This window comes from Microcebus murinus, chromosome 16, assembly GCF_040939455.1.
Source record: "Microcebus murinus isolate Inina chromosome 16, M.murinus_Inina_mat1.0, whole genome shotgun sequence".
NCBI lineage: Eukaryota > Metazoa > Chordata > Mammalia > Primates > Cheirogaleidae > Microcebus > Microcebus murinus.
The window spans coordinates 39,354,506-39,368,035 of NC_134119.1; positions in this window are offsets into that span (position 1 = coordinate 39,354,506).

A 13,530-nucleotide genomic window follows, 5' to 3' on the forward strand; every position below is an offset into this window, starting at 1 on the left:
TGGAACCCAGCAAGCCCCCAGGTGGTTCTGGTGCATGCTAAAATTTAAGACCCACTATAGGGCTTTATCAAATTCCAATTTTTTTTCAAGGCTACTTGGATATACTTTTTATCATAATGGCAGCTATTGATTGTCTTTGCCTAGATTTAGTAAACCATGGACTCGTGGCTTTAAACATTTACTTCCCTCCGCTACAGTTGTCCTTACCAGTGTTACCTTATTCTTCAGTTAGGGGATTCAAATAAACATGCTTCCCGAGTTCATTTGAAGCAGTCCTAGCCTTGTTAGTTTCCTTGCTTTCTGGTTTGCTAAGATTTACAGGCTCATCTTGTACATTTGCAGTCTCAGATCTGAATTTAGCCATTTCTCCAAGGAGCCCTGGTTATTTTTAGCTGGAAATGGTATTTAGCAACCACAGTCTAGACCCTGGGGGTACTCATTGCTACTCGTTTGGTCACAGGCCTCTTCAGTAGACATAGCTAGGAAACCATTGCCTGATTCTCTCTCTAGCCTCACAGATCATGTTACCTTCTGGTCATACGAAGGTCCTGTTTAAGCTAAACAACCCCTCAACTCTGTGTCTGTGCAGCAGTTTTGAATCCCCTGTTGTCTTCCTGTACTCTCACAGTGAGGCCACTGGTAGACAAAGCACTCCAGCCTTGCTCTGACCTCAAAGTAGAGCAGTACGCGGCCTCCCTGCCCTAACAGATGCTTCCTGGGCCATTTCTGGCTAAGTAGTGAGGGGATGAAAAGGAAACTTTCTCTAAGATCCCTGTAGAATCTTTTCTGCACCTTCAGAGGGCTTAAAGCAGATAATGTATCATCTTGCTCTGGGTAATGAGTAGAGGAAGAAGGAAAATTCAGAGCCTAAGTTGTGATGTGAGGCTAGAGTCTTACAACAGCACTATAAATAGAATGAGTAATTAAGACCTTAAATCATAGTGCTCATCCACCTTTTGCCATAGATGACATTGTCCGCAGACCCAGCAGGAACTTAAGCCCAGACAACAGTGTTTATGACTGTAATAAGATGATCAGTGCTCCCTGGTGTTTTCAGGAAGCCCTCAAGGGTGTAGCACCCTGAACCACCATGGTCCAAACTCACATTCAGTAAACACTTATTAAAGACCTTACTGATGTGTGGTAGATATTACTGTCAGAAATAATTACCGTCGCCCCATTCCACCTTTATGAGCAGAGTATGTCCTATCCCTTGATTTGGGCCAATGGAATTTTAGTCGGTATGACATATTTGGTAGGCTGAATGGTGCCCTGCCTGGCATCTCCAAAAGGTCCACAATCTAATACGAAGAACTTGTGAATATATAACCTTAAATGGTAAAAGGGACTTTGTAGATGTGATTAAATAAAAGTCTGTAAATGAGTTTATTCTGGATTGCCTGTCTGAGCCCAGTGTAATCATAAGAATCCTTACAAACAGGAAGGTTGGAGGATCAAAAATCAGAAAAAGTTGGTATGAAAATGGAAGTGGAGTCAGATTGGAGATGCTGCACTGTTGGCTTTAAAGATGGAAGGAGCCATGAGACAAGCAAACAGATTCTCCCAAGAGCCTCTGGAGGGAGCGAAGCCCTGCCAACACCCTGATTTGGCCCAGTGAAACCCGTTTCGGAATTTTTTTTAAAGAATCTGAAAGTCTAGGTACAGTAGCTCATGCCTGTAATCCCAGCACTTTGGGAGGCCAAGCAGGGAGGATTGCTTGAGGCCAGGAGTAGAGACCCCATCTCTACAAAAAATTTAAAAATTAGCCAGGCGTTATGGCACGTGCCTGTAGAACTATCTGCTCAGGAGGCTGAGACAGAAGGATCACTTGAGCCCAGGAGAGTGAGATTGCAGTGAGCTATGATCACACCAGTGCACTCCAGCCTGGATGACAAAGCAAGACCCTGTCTCTTAAAAAAAAAAAAAAACCTGAATGACAATCATGTCAGATTTTTTATCTCCATCCAGAATCTGAAGATAATAAGTTTGTGTTGTTTTTAAGCCACCAAATTTGTTATTTAATTTGATGACTTACCAGGATTCTTATGAAAACTGGGCTAGGTCTGCTTTGTATATCCTTGAATGAGAAGAACAAAAAAAATTTTTTTAAAGATAAAGAAAAAAAAATGGGCTAGGGCTGGGCCTGGTGGCTCATGCCTGTAATCCTAGCACTTTGAGAGGCCAAGGTGGGAGGATTGCTTAGGCTCAGGAGTTAGCTGGGTGTGGTGGCATGCACCTGTAGTCCCAGCTACTCAGGAGGCTGAGGCAGGAGATCACTTAAGTGAGCCCAGGAGTTTGAGGTTGCTGTGAGCTAGGTGGATGCCACGGCTAGCAAATGGGGGGGACCTGGGGGCGGGGAAGAAATGCCTTGTGCTACTGATGTAATTGTTCTCATTTTCTCATCATTAAAATACCATTTTATCCTCATTAACGAGTTGTGGGATGTATGAATGTGGCCTCAACGCAGGCCCAAGGTCCTGGCATAGACTGATGATTGTTTACATAGCAGTTGCCCTGAAAATGTGAGTGTGGTTCAATTTCAGGATATAGTTCTATGCACTGCTCTGGTATTTACATGTCTAAATTGTCCCAGCAGGAGTGTGGGTATGTGTATAATACAAATAAGACTAGTCTTTACTAGTCTGTACAGGTTAATGAAATGAACTGGACATAAGGATCTGGTACACAGTATCCTCAGGTTACTGATTTTAAAGATGTTAGATACGGCCACGCCTGTAATCCTAGCACTCTGGGAGGCCGAGGCAGGCGGATTGCTCGAGGTCAGGAGTTCAAAACCAGCCTGAGCAAGAGCAAGACCCCATCTCTACCATAAATAGAAAGAAATTACTTGGCCAACTAATATATATATATAGAAAAAATTAGCTGGGCATGGTGGCGCATGCCTGTAGTCCCAGCTAGTCGGGAGGCTGAGGCAGGAGGATTGCTTGAGCCCAGGAGTTTGAGGTTGCTGTGAGCTAGGCTGACGCCACGGCACTCACTCTAGCCTGGGCAACAAAGCGAGATTCTGTCTCAAAAAAAAAAAAAAAAAAAAGATGTTAGATACTGTGAAACACCACATTAAAGTACTCTAATCTTTCTTTCCAGTTCTAAAAAAAATTAAAAATAAAGTACTCTAATCTTATTAATTTCTACCATTTTCGAGTCCTCTAGTTCTCAAGGCTTACATAAAACACTGACAAAAGGCTTTCTCCTTTCTCCCACCCACTGTCATCCATCCTGTCCTTAGCCTGCCTAGGCCAATTTTTTGTTGGTTTTTTTTTTGCACTGACATTGGGTCCAGTAACCAGCCCAGTTCTTTTTTTTTGAGACAGTCTCACTTTGTTGCTTGGGCTAGAGTGCCATGGCTGTCAGCCTAGCTCACAGCAACCTCAAACTTCTGGGCTCAAGTGATCCTCCTGCCTCAGCCTCCCAAGTAGCTGGGACTACAGGCACGTACCACTGGCTAATTTTTTCTATTTTTAGTTGTATGGCTAATTTCTTTCTATTTATAGTAGAGACAGGGTCTCACTCTTGCTCAGGCTGGTTTTGAACTCCTGACCTCAAGCAATCCTCCCACCTCAGCATCCAGAGTGCTAGGATTACAGGCTCTTACTTTTCTTTCCTTTGTTTCTTTTCTTTCTTTTCTTTCTTTCAACAGAGTCTCACTTTCTTGCCCAGGCTAGAGTGAGTGCCGTGACATCAGCCTAGCTCACAGCAACCTCAAACTCCTGGGCTCAAGCAATCCTACTGCCTCAGCCTCCCGAGTAGCTGGGACTACAGACATGCACCACCATGCCTGGCTAATTTTTTGTATATATATTTTTAGTTGGTCAATTAACTTCTTTCTATTTTTAGTAGAGACGGGGGGGGGGGGGGGGTCTCACTCAGGCTGGTTTCGAACTCCTGACCTTCAGCGATCCTCCCGCCTCAGCCTCCCAGAATGCTAGGATTACAGGCGTGAGCCACCACGCCCACCCAAACCATGACAATTCTAAGTAGACCTAAAAGAGAAGTTGCTTAACATATTAATTACATGGAGAGTTTTTATAATTGAAAAACCTTTAAGTCATGCAGGATTTTTTTGTTTGTTTGTTTGTTTGTTTGTTTGTTTTGAGACACGGTCTTGTTTTGTCACCCAGGCTAGAATGCAGTGTTATCATCATAGCTCACTGCAACTTCAAACTCGTGGGCTCTAGTGATCCTCCTGCCTCAGCTTCACAAGTGGCAGCTAGGACGACAGGCGTGTGCCACGACACATGGCTAATTTTTCTTTCCTTTTTTTTTGAGATGGAGTTTTGCTCTATTGCCAGGCTAGAGTGCCATGGCGTCAACCTAGCTCACAGCAACCTCAAACTCCCCAGCTCAAGCAATCCTCCTGCCTCAGTCTCCCAGAGTGCTAGGATTACAGGTGTGAGCCATCACACCCAGCCTAATTTTTCTATTTTTTGTAGAGATAGGGTCTCCATATGTTGCCCAACCAGGTCTGGACTCCTGGCCTGAGATATCCTCCTGCCTCAGCCTCCCATAGTTCTGGGATTACAGGTGTGAGCCACTGCACCCAGTTTGAGCCACCACAAGGGCCTGATAGCTCTATTTCTAAACTCAGCCACTTCCTCTCTTCCTTTAAGAAATGAAACAAGAAAAGAAATGCCCTTTAGTTCTTCCCTTTGTTTGTATTACTAACTCATCAGCAAAACAAAAGCCTCTCCTAGTTAGCCACTGCCCCCCCCCAAAGGGAGTGGGAGCCAGACAGTGGCTCACCCCTGTAATCCTAGCACTCTGGGAGGCCGAGGCAGGAGGATCGCTCAAGGTCAGGAGTTCAAGACCAGCCTGGGCAAGAGTGAGACCCTGTTTCTACTAAAAATAAAAAAATTAATTGGCCAACTAAAAATATATAGAAAAAATTAGCTGGGCATGGTGGCACATGCCTGTAGTCCCAGCTACTTGAGAGACTGAGACAGGAGGATCGCTTGAGTCCAGGAGTTGGAGGTTGCTGTGAGCTAGGCTGATGCCACAGCATTCTAGCCTGGGCAACAGAGTGAGACTTTGTCTCAATTAAAAAAAAAAAAAAAAAAAAAAGATCCTCAGGAATTATTTGGAGGTTGCCAAGGACTTGTTTAAAAGTGTTTGTTTTCAAGTCCAGCTGAGAACTCTGACATTTACAAGGAAAAAAAAAAAAAAGGAAAAGAATAAATCACAAAAATCTGCTTTCAGGCACATTGTTTAGTGTCATGCATTTGTATGATTATTGTATGCTTTATGGATTTTTTAGTTGGCAATAATTTGTATCCATTCATTTTCCAAGTTCAGGGTCATGGGTTGCCAGAGCCCACCTCAGCAGCTCAGGGGCTCAAGCCTGGAGCCAACTCAGGGTGCCATTCCAACTCAGGGCGCACTCACACACCCACACTCACTCCTGCTGGGACAATTTAGACAGGCCGGTGGACCCAGTGTGCACATCCTTGAGATGTGGGAGGAAACCAAAGTACCCAGAGAAAACCCATGAGGACTTGAGGAGAATGTGCAAACCCCTCACAGAAAGCAGCCCCAGCTGGGAATCGATTTTTGCCTTTGTCAACCTTACAACAAAATGATGTGAAAGGAAATGATGCTATGCAAGGACCTGCTGTAACTAGCCAGTAAGCCAATAGATTGCGTCTTCACACTCACTGTCATTCCACGTGCAAATAAGAAATCCAAAGAAGGAGAGATCCATTTTTTTTTTCATATCAAAGGTAGATTCTTTTAATGGTTTTTATTTCACTATAGTCTTTCCTGGGCAAAGTAGAAGTTCAAATCGAAAGTTAGATGAAAGTTACTTTAAAGTTCAAAGAAAGGAAGAAATGAACTTTTCTTTTGAGAGCCTCTTTTGTGGCAGATGAATGCTATTCATTTGCTATTGGAAATACAGAGATGAATGCAATGGGAGCTGGTGACCTTGTGCGGTGTACCAAATAAAGACTCTCAGAAATAGCACCTGAGGCCGGGCGCGGTGGCTCACGCCTGTAATCCTAGCTCTCTGGGAGGCCGAGGCGGGCGGATTGCTCGAGGTCAGGAGTTCGAAACCAGCCTGAGCAAGAGCGAGACCCCGTCTCTACTATAAATAGAAAGAAATTAATTGGCCAAATAATATATATAGAAAAAATTAGCCGGGCATGGTGGCACATGCCTGTAGTCCTAGCTACTCGGGAGGCTGAGGCAGAAGGATTGCTTGAGCCCAGGAGTTTGAGGTTGCTGTGAGCTAGGCTGATGCCACGGCACTCATTCTAGCCTAGGCAACAAAGTGAGACTCTGTCTCAAAAAAAAAAAAAAAAAAGAAATAGCACCTGAGTTTCTCCAGGCTGGAGTCAATGTCTACCATCATCTTGTCCTATCTCTTATCTGATGCTTCAGTTGACTGTTGCTTTTATTCTTCTTTTTTTTCTTTTCTTTTCTTTCTTTTTTTTTTTGAGACAGGATCTCACTTTGTTGCCCAGGTTAGAGTGCCTCGAACTCCTGGGCTCAACCAATCCTCCTTCCTCAGCCTCCCAAAGTGCTGGGACTATAGGTGTGTTGAGCCACCGCACTGGGCTGGCTGTTGCTTCTTTTTTTTTTTTTTTTTTTTTTTTGAGACAGAGTCTCGCTTTGTTGTCCAGGCTAGAGTGAGTGCCATGGCGTCAGCCTAGCTCACAGCAACCTCAAACTCCTGGGCTCAAGCAATCCTCCTGCCTCAGCCTCCTGAGTAGCTGGGACTACAGGCATGTGCCACCATGCCCGGCTAATTTTTTTCTACATATTGATTTCTTTCTATTTATAGTAGAGACGGGGTCTCGCTCTTGGTCAGAATGGTTTTGAACTCCTGACCTGGAGCAATCCGTGCTAGGATTACAGGCGTGAGCCACCGCGCCCAGCTCAGGCTGTTGCTTCTTTATATCCTTTCTGTTTATCTGGCTCATCGTACCTGGAACCCTACAGTGCATTTTTTTAAGGACCTGAGTTATTATAAAGGGCTTTATTGTACTGAGCCGTGGCTGTCACACCATTGTCTGTTTTCTGATTCCTCTGTTCTTTCAGAGGAATTGTACTTTGTACAGCATTAGGCAAAACAGGTAAATAGCCCAGATTCCCAGACTCAAGCAGCTTGTGGGTTCAACCAAGGCCCTGCAGCCCCTCCAGTATGAATGCAGGCTCAAGAACCAAAATTCTGGCTGCAAGACCCACAATGACTTAATCTCACTGTTAAAACAAAATTTATGGGAGGCCATGGTTTTGTACTAGCTCTTGCACTAGGCCCCAACAGAACAGACCAAACCAAAATGGAATCACTAATGCTGAAGTTCTGTGTCACCAAACTGAACAACTAACTTGTTTTTCTGATCTTCCAAGAAATCAGGAGAGAGATGACAGCCAAATCTTCAAACAGACCAGTGTTAGCCTGTATGATAAGGAAGTTCCCTCTGCTTTAACCCTTACAAGGAAAGTAACCAGAAGTAACCTGATATTAACCAATCTGCTTTTTTGTATTATGCTATTTCTGTGTTGCTACCCAAGCTACCTTATAAAAATTGGCTATTCTGCCATGCCCAATGGAGCATCTTTTCTAAATCTTTAGATGAGACGCTGCCTGATTCATGAATGACCAATAAAAGCAAATTAGATCTTTAAACTAAATTTGTTGAAATTTTGGTTTTTCATATCACTCAACAGTAAGAAAGAGACAAGCAGCCCCTGGCAGCTGGGAGCTGGCCTGGCACTCACTGCTGAGCCTTGGTGTTCTGTCGAATATACACATTTTCACAGAACACCAACATCAGGACTGTTCTAAGACCACAGTGGAATGAGATGAAAGCAAGTCTATTCCATAATCATGTCTGAGCACAAATGAAATGAAGAACATGTCTAAACCTCAAAAGGACCAAACATACCCTTAGGCTGGCTACTATGAGTCACAAGATGTTTTTACCAATTTTAGGCGTATCCCTGCTTGTATTTCCTACCTTCTAGAAAATATTAAGATAGCAAGTTGGCCAGGCGAGGTGGCTCACGCCTGTAATCCTAGCACTCACTCTGGGAGGCCGAGGTGGATGGATTGCTCGAGGTCAGGAGTTCAAAACCAGCCTGAGCAAGATCGAGACCCCGTCTCTACTATAAACAGAAAGAAATTAATTGGCCAACTAATATATATAGAAAAAATTAGCTGGGCATGGTGGCGCGTGCCTGTAGTCCCAGCTACTCAGGAGGCTGAGGCAGCAGGATCACTGGAGCCCAGGAGTTTGAGGTTGCTGTGAGCTAGGCTGACGCCACGGCACTCACTCTAGCCTGGGCAACAAAGTGAGACTCTGTCTCAAAAAAAAAAAAAGATAGCAAGTCATAAAATTACTCCTTCTTCCTAGCAACACTCAATCTAAAGCAAAGCCCTGCTTCCTGGAACCCTCTTCAAACTCACCTGACACCATATTTGCCATTTTTAATACCTACATTTTGCTGGGATATCCCTCGAGCGTGCTAACCCCGGGATTCCATGTTTCTGGAAGTCCTTAAGAGGAACCTCTGATGTGCTCTAATGCTGTGGGAAACCTACCTGTATTACTCCCTAGTGGCCTGAGGTCTCAGCTGAGATGGTGGAGGTAGGGAAGGCGACAGTGACAGAAACTACCCCAGGTAGTGCAGAGGCAGCTGAAGAGGATAGGGAGAGGGTTGAGTCCTGGCTTTGCTGTGTACTAGCTTGTGAGACTGGTGACCTCTCTGAACCTGACAGTTCTCACCTCTAAAATGGAGCTTACAGGGCCAAACACAGTGACTCACACCTGTAATCTTAACACTTTGAGAGGCCAAGGCAGGAGGATGGCTTGAGGTCAGGAGTTCAGACCAGCCTTGGAAACATAGCAAGATGCCATGTCCCTAAAAAAAAAAAAAATTTAGCCAGGTGTGGTAGTGGGTGCCTATAGTCCTAGCTGGTCGGGAGGCTGAGGCAGGAAGATTGCTGGAGCCCAGGAATTTGAGGTTGCAGTAAGCTATGATCATGCCACTGCACTCCAGCCCAGGTGACAGAGCAAGACCCTGTCGCAAAAAAAAGAACACAAAGCAAAAAACAAAAACGAAAGAACATTAAAATTCAAGGAACTGGTGAGGATTAAAAGCACAAAGCATAAAATTGCTTTGTAGAACTGGACTCTATGTCCTGGCTTCTGGCACAGGACAAGATTGTGACATTTCCAAGGTCCCTAGCAAAATGCCCTATTTAAATAAAAAAAAATGTTAAACTGAAAGCTGCTACTCTGGTTAAAGTAGGGAAATTCCTTGGAATTCTCCCCACTAGGCACCTCTGGCTACTTTCCCCAAACATTCGTCCTTTGTTTTTTTCAAATTATGTCCCTAGAAATATAGCCCTAAAATTCCTGGTTTATACATTATGCTACTCAAAATACCTGAGTATTCCACAAATGAAATCTAATTTCATCTATGTCATTAAATCACATAGGTTGAATCCTGTTATACAAAATTTATGTAGTCATTTAATTAAACAGGAATTGGTCAAATCAAATGCTGCTTCAACCTTTGCAGGGCCATTGGCTGCCATGAGACACACCCTGCAGTACAAAGTTGCTCACGAAACTGCTTAGCTGAGTTGAGCTGCCTGAGCTGTCAAGAGCCTCTGGGGTCACACACTCCAGAAACATCCTGACCTGGTGCTTTCCAGCTCTCCAAGATGCCATCTGTAACCTTAGGATCAGTAGCATGACATTTGTATGACCCACGTCCCCTAAGGCTATGCCTGCATAATTTGCCTATTCTGGGAATTTTTTTTTTTTTTTTGGAGACAGGTTCTCTCTCTGTTGCTTGGGCCAGAGTGCAGTGGTGTCATCATAGCTCACTGCAATCATGAACTTCTGGGCTCAAGTGATCTTCCTGCCTCAGGAGGTTATCAATTTGTGATCTTTCTGTCTTTTTGATGTAGGCATTTAAGGCTATGAATTTTCCCCTAAGGAATCCTCTTGGTATGTCCCAAAGATTAGGATAGATTGTGTCCCCTTTGTCATTCGTTCAGTTTAAAGAATTTTTTTAAGCCGGGCCTGGTGGCTCACGCCTGTAATCCCAGCACTCTGGGAGGCTGAGACGGGCGGATCGCTCGAGGTCAGGAGTTCGAAACCAGCCTGAGCAAGAGCGAGACCCTGTCTCTACTATAAATAGAAAGAAATTAATTGGCCAACTAATATATATATAAAAAAAAATAGCCAGACATGGTGGTGCATGCCTGTAGTCCCAGGTACTTGGGAGGCTGAGGCAGAAGGATTGCTTGAGCCCAGGAGTTTGAGGTTGCTGTGAGCTAGGCTGATGCCACGGCACTCACTCTAGCCTGGGCAACAAAGTGAGACTCTGTCTCAAAAAATAAATAAATAAAAAGAATTTTTTGATTTCCATCCTTAATTTCATTCTTATTTATTTATTTACTTATTTGAGAGAGAGTCTCACTCTGTTGCCTGGGCTAGAGTGCCGTGGCATCAGCCTAGCTCACAGCAACCTCAAACTCCTGGGCTTAAGCAATCCTCCTGCCTCAGCCTCCCAAGTAGCTGGGACTACAGGCATGTGCCACCATGCCCGGCTAATTTTTTCTATATATTTTTAGTTGGCCAATTAATTTCTTTCTATTTTTAGTAGAGACGGGGTCTTGCTCTTGCTCAGGCTGGTCTTGAACTCCTGACCTTGAGCGATCCTCCTGCCTTGGCCTCCCAGAGTGCTAGGATTACAGGCATGAGCCACCGTGCCTGGCCTAAATTTTTTTTTATATGAAGAGGTTAGGGGTGTGAGGAGGGGTGGTCAGTTTCCTTGTTTGTTTTTGCTGAGACAGAGTCTCACTCTGCCACCCTGGGGAGAGTGCAGTGGCGTCATTGTAGCTCACTGTAACCTACAACTCCTGGGCTCTAAGTGATCCTTCTGCCTCAGGCTTCCAGGTAGTTGGTACTTTTTTTTTTTTTTGAGACAGAGTCTCGCTTTGTTGCCCAGGCTAGAGTGAGTACCATGGCGTCAGCCTAGCTCACAGCAACCTCAAACTCCTGGGCTCAAGTGATCCTCCTGCCTCAACCCACCGAGTAGCTGGGACTACAGGCATGTGCCACCATGCCTGGTTAATTTTTTCTATATATATTAGTTGGCCAATTAATTTCTTTTTATTTATAGTAGAGATGGGGTCTCGCTCTTGCTCAGGCTGGTCTTGAATTCTTGATCTCGAGCCATCTGCCCGCCTCGGCCTCCCAGAGTGCTAGGATTACAGGCGTGAGCCACCACCCCGGCCAAGGTGGCTGGTACTACAAGTGCATACTGCAATGCCCTCCCCTCTCCTCTCCTCTCCCCTCCCCTCCCCTCCCCTCCCCTCCCCTCCCCGTGTATACTGCAATGCCCTCCTCTCCTCTCCCCTCCCCTCTTCTCCCCTCCCCTCCTCTCTCCTCCCCTCTCCTCTCCTCTCCTCCCCTCTCCTCTCCTCTCCTCCCCTCCCCTCCCCTCTTCCCCTCCCCTCCCCTCCCCTCCCCTCCCCTCCTCCCCTCCCCTCCCCTCCTCCCCTCCCCTCCCCTCCCCTCCCCTCCCCTCCCCTCCCCTCCCCTCCCCTCCCCTCCTCTCCTCTCCTCTCCTCTCCTCTCCTCTCCTCTCCTCTCCTCTCCTCTCCTCTCCTCTCCTCTCTTCTCTTCTCTTCTCTTCTCTTCGGTAGAGATGGGGTCTCACTCTTGCTCAGGCTGGTCTCAAACTCCTAAGCTCTCTCCTCTCCTCTCCTCCCCTCCCCTCCCCTCTTCCCCTCCCCTCCCCTCCCCTCCCCTCCCCTCCTCCCCTCCCCTCCCCTCCTCCCCTCCCCTCCCCTCCCCTCCCCTCCCCTCCCCTCCCCTCCTCTCCTCTCCTCTCCTCTCTTCTCTTCTCTTCTCTTCTCTTCGGTAGAGATGGGGTCTCACTCTTGCTCAGGCTGGTCTCAAACTCCTAAGCTCAAGCAGTCCAACCATGTCAGCCTCCCAGATCACAGGCATGAGCCACCATGCTCTGCTATCACTTGAGGAAAGGACTTGCTCACTTGCTCCTGCAGACAGACTGGTACCAGCAGGGCAAATCTGCCTATATGAGGCAGAACCTCCCCCACATCACTTCAACTTGGGAGGGGCTCTTCAGGTGTTCAAGCAAGAAAGCCAGGCATTAAGACCACCAATATAGGCTGGGCGCAGTGGCTCACACCTGTAATCCCAGCCCTTTGGGAGGCCAAGGTGAAAAGATCGATTGAGTCTAGGTGTTTGAGATCACCCTGGGCAACGTAGATCACATCTCTTAAAAAAAAAAAACCACAAAGACCACCAAATACTGTTAATTGGCAGAAAAATAATGTCTCAGCAACTCAAATCCGTGTTAGTTGTTTGTTCCTAGATCCTGCTAGCTCAATTCCCACTTGTCTGTCTTAATCACTATCTAAAAGAAACATTTGTTCCTGAGAAGCCATGTGTTTGTGTAGGTTCCCCACTTTCTTTTAATCTTCTCAATCCCTAAAATAAACCTTTTGGAATCTAGAACAAGCACAGTCTGGGTAGAGATGAGAGAAAACTGGGCGGATGGTTGTGTGTGTACTGGTGTATAAAGAGGCTTCCATTGTTATGGCAACCAGCATCCTTGACTGATGCAATCCTGTTCCCAATAATACGAGATGTGATTAAAAATTGACATTGCAGCAAGGAAGAACACATGCAATGCGTTGGCGTGGCAACCAGAATAGTTACGATTCTGCATACATTTAAACCTGTTGATCATAACAATTTGGAGGATTTGCTCACAATTAATTAGGAACCCTTTTGTCATCTGAACTGGTAGTCAAGAGACTGGAGGTCTGACCTGTGGCCATGACCTAAGACCAAGTAGGCCTCAAATTCCTTTTCTGTAACGATAAGAAATTAAACGAAATCATTAGTGTGCGAGAGGGGGCTGGGACTCTGGACTGTACCAAGAGTTGGCCTATTGTCATCTGCATGCAGTACATCATTTAATCAATCAACAGATACTTACTGAGCACTCCTTCTGTGCCTAGCTCTAGCTCTGTGCTAGGCACTAGGGCCACAAAACCTAGTGTTTCCTTCTGCCTTGGAGTTTGCACTCTCTTAATCTCTTGAATTACTCAAATCTTTGTGAAGTTACAGCTGCAGTACGTGTAAGAAGGTCAGTTATTTTGTGTTACCAGAACCAATAACAAGATTCAAGGAGGTAAAGAGACCAGTCAAAGAAACTGAAGCCCACAGGAGCTGTGATTTGCTCAAGGCAACACCAAGACTGGAACCATCACTGAAAACAACCCTATGCCATATATTAGGTGACAATCTTTTTTTTTTTTTTTTTTTTTTTTTGAGACAGAGTCTCACTTTGTTGCCCAGGCTAGAGTGAGTGCCGTGGCGTCAGCCTAGCTCACAGCAACCTCAAACTCCTGGGCTCAAGCGATCCTACTGCCTCAGCCTCCCAAGTAGCTGGGACTACAGGCGTGCGCCACCATGCCCGGCTAATTTTATATATATATTAGTTGGCCAATTAATTTCT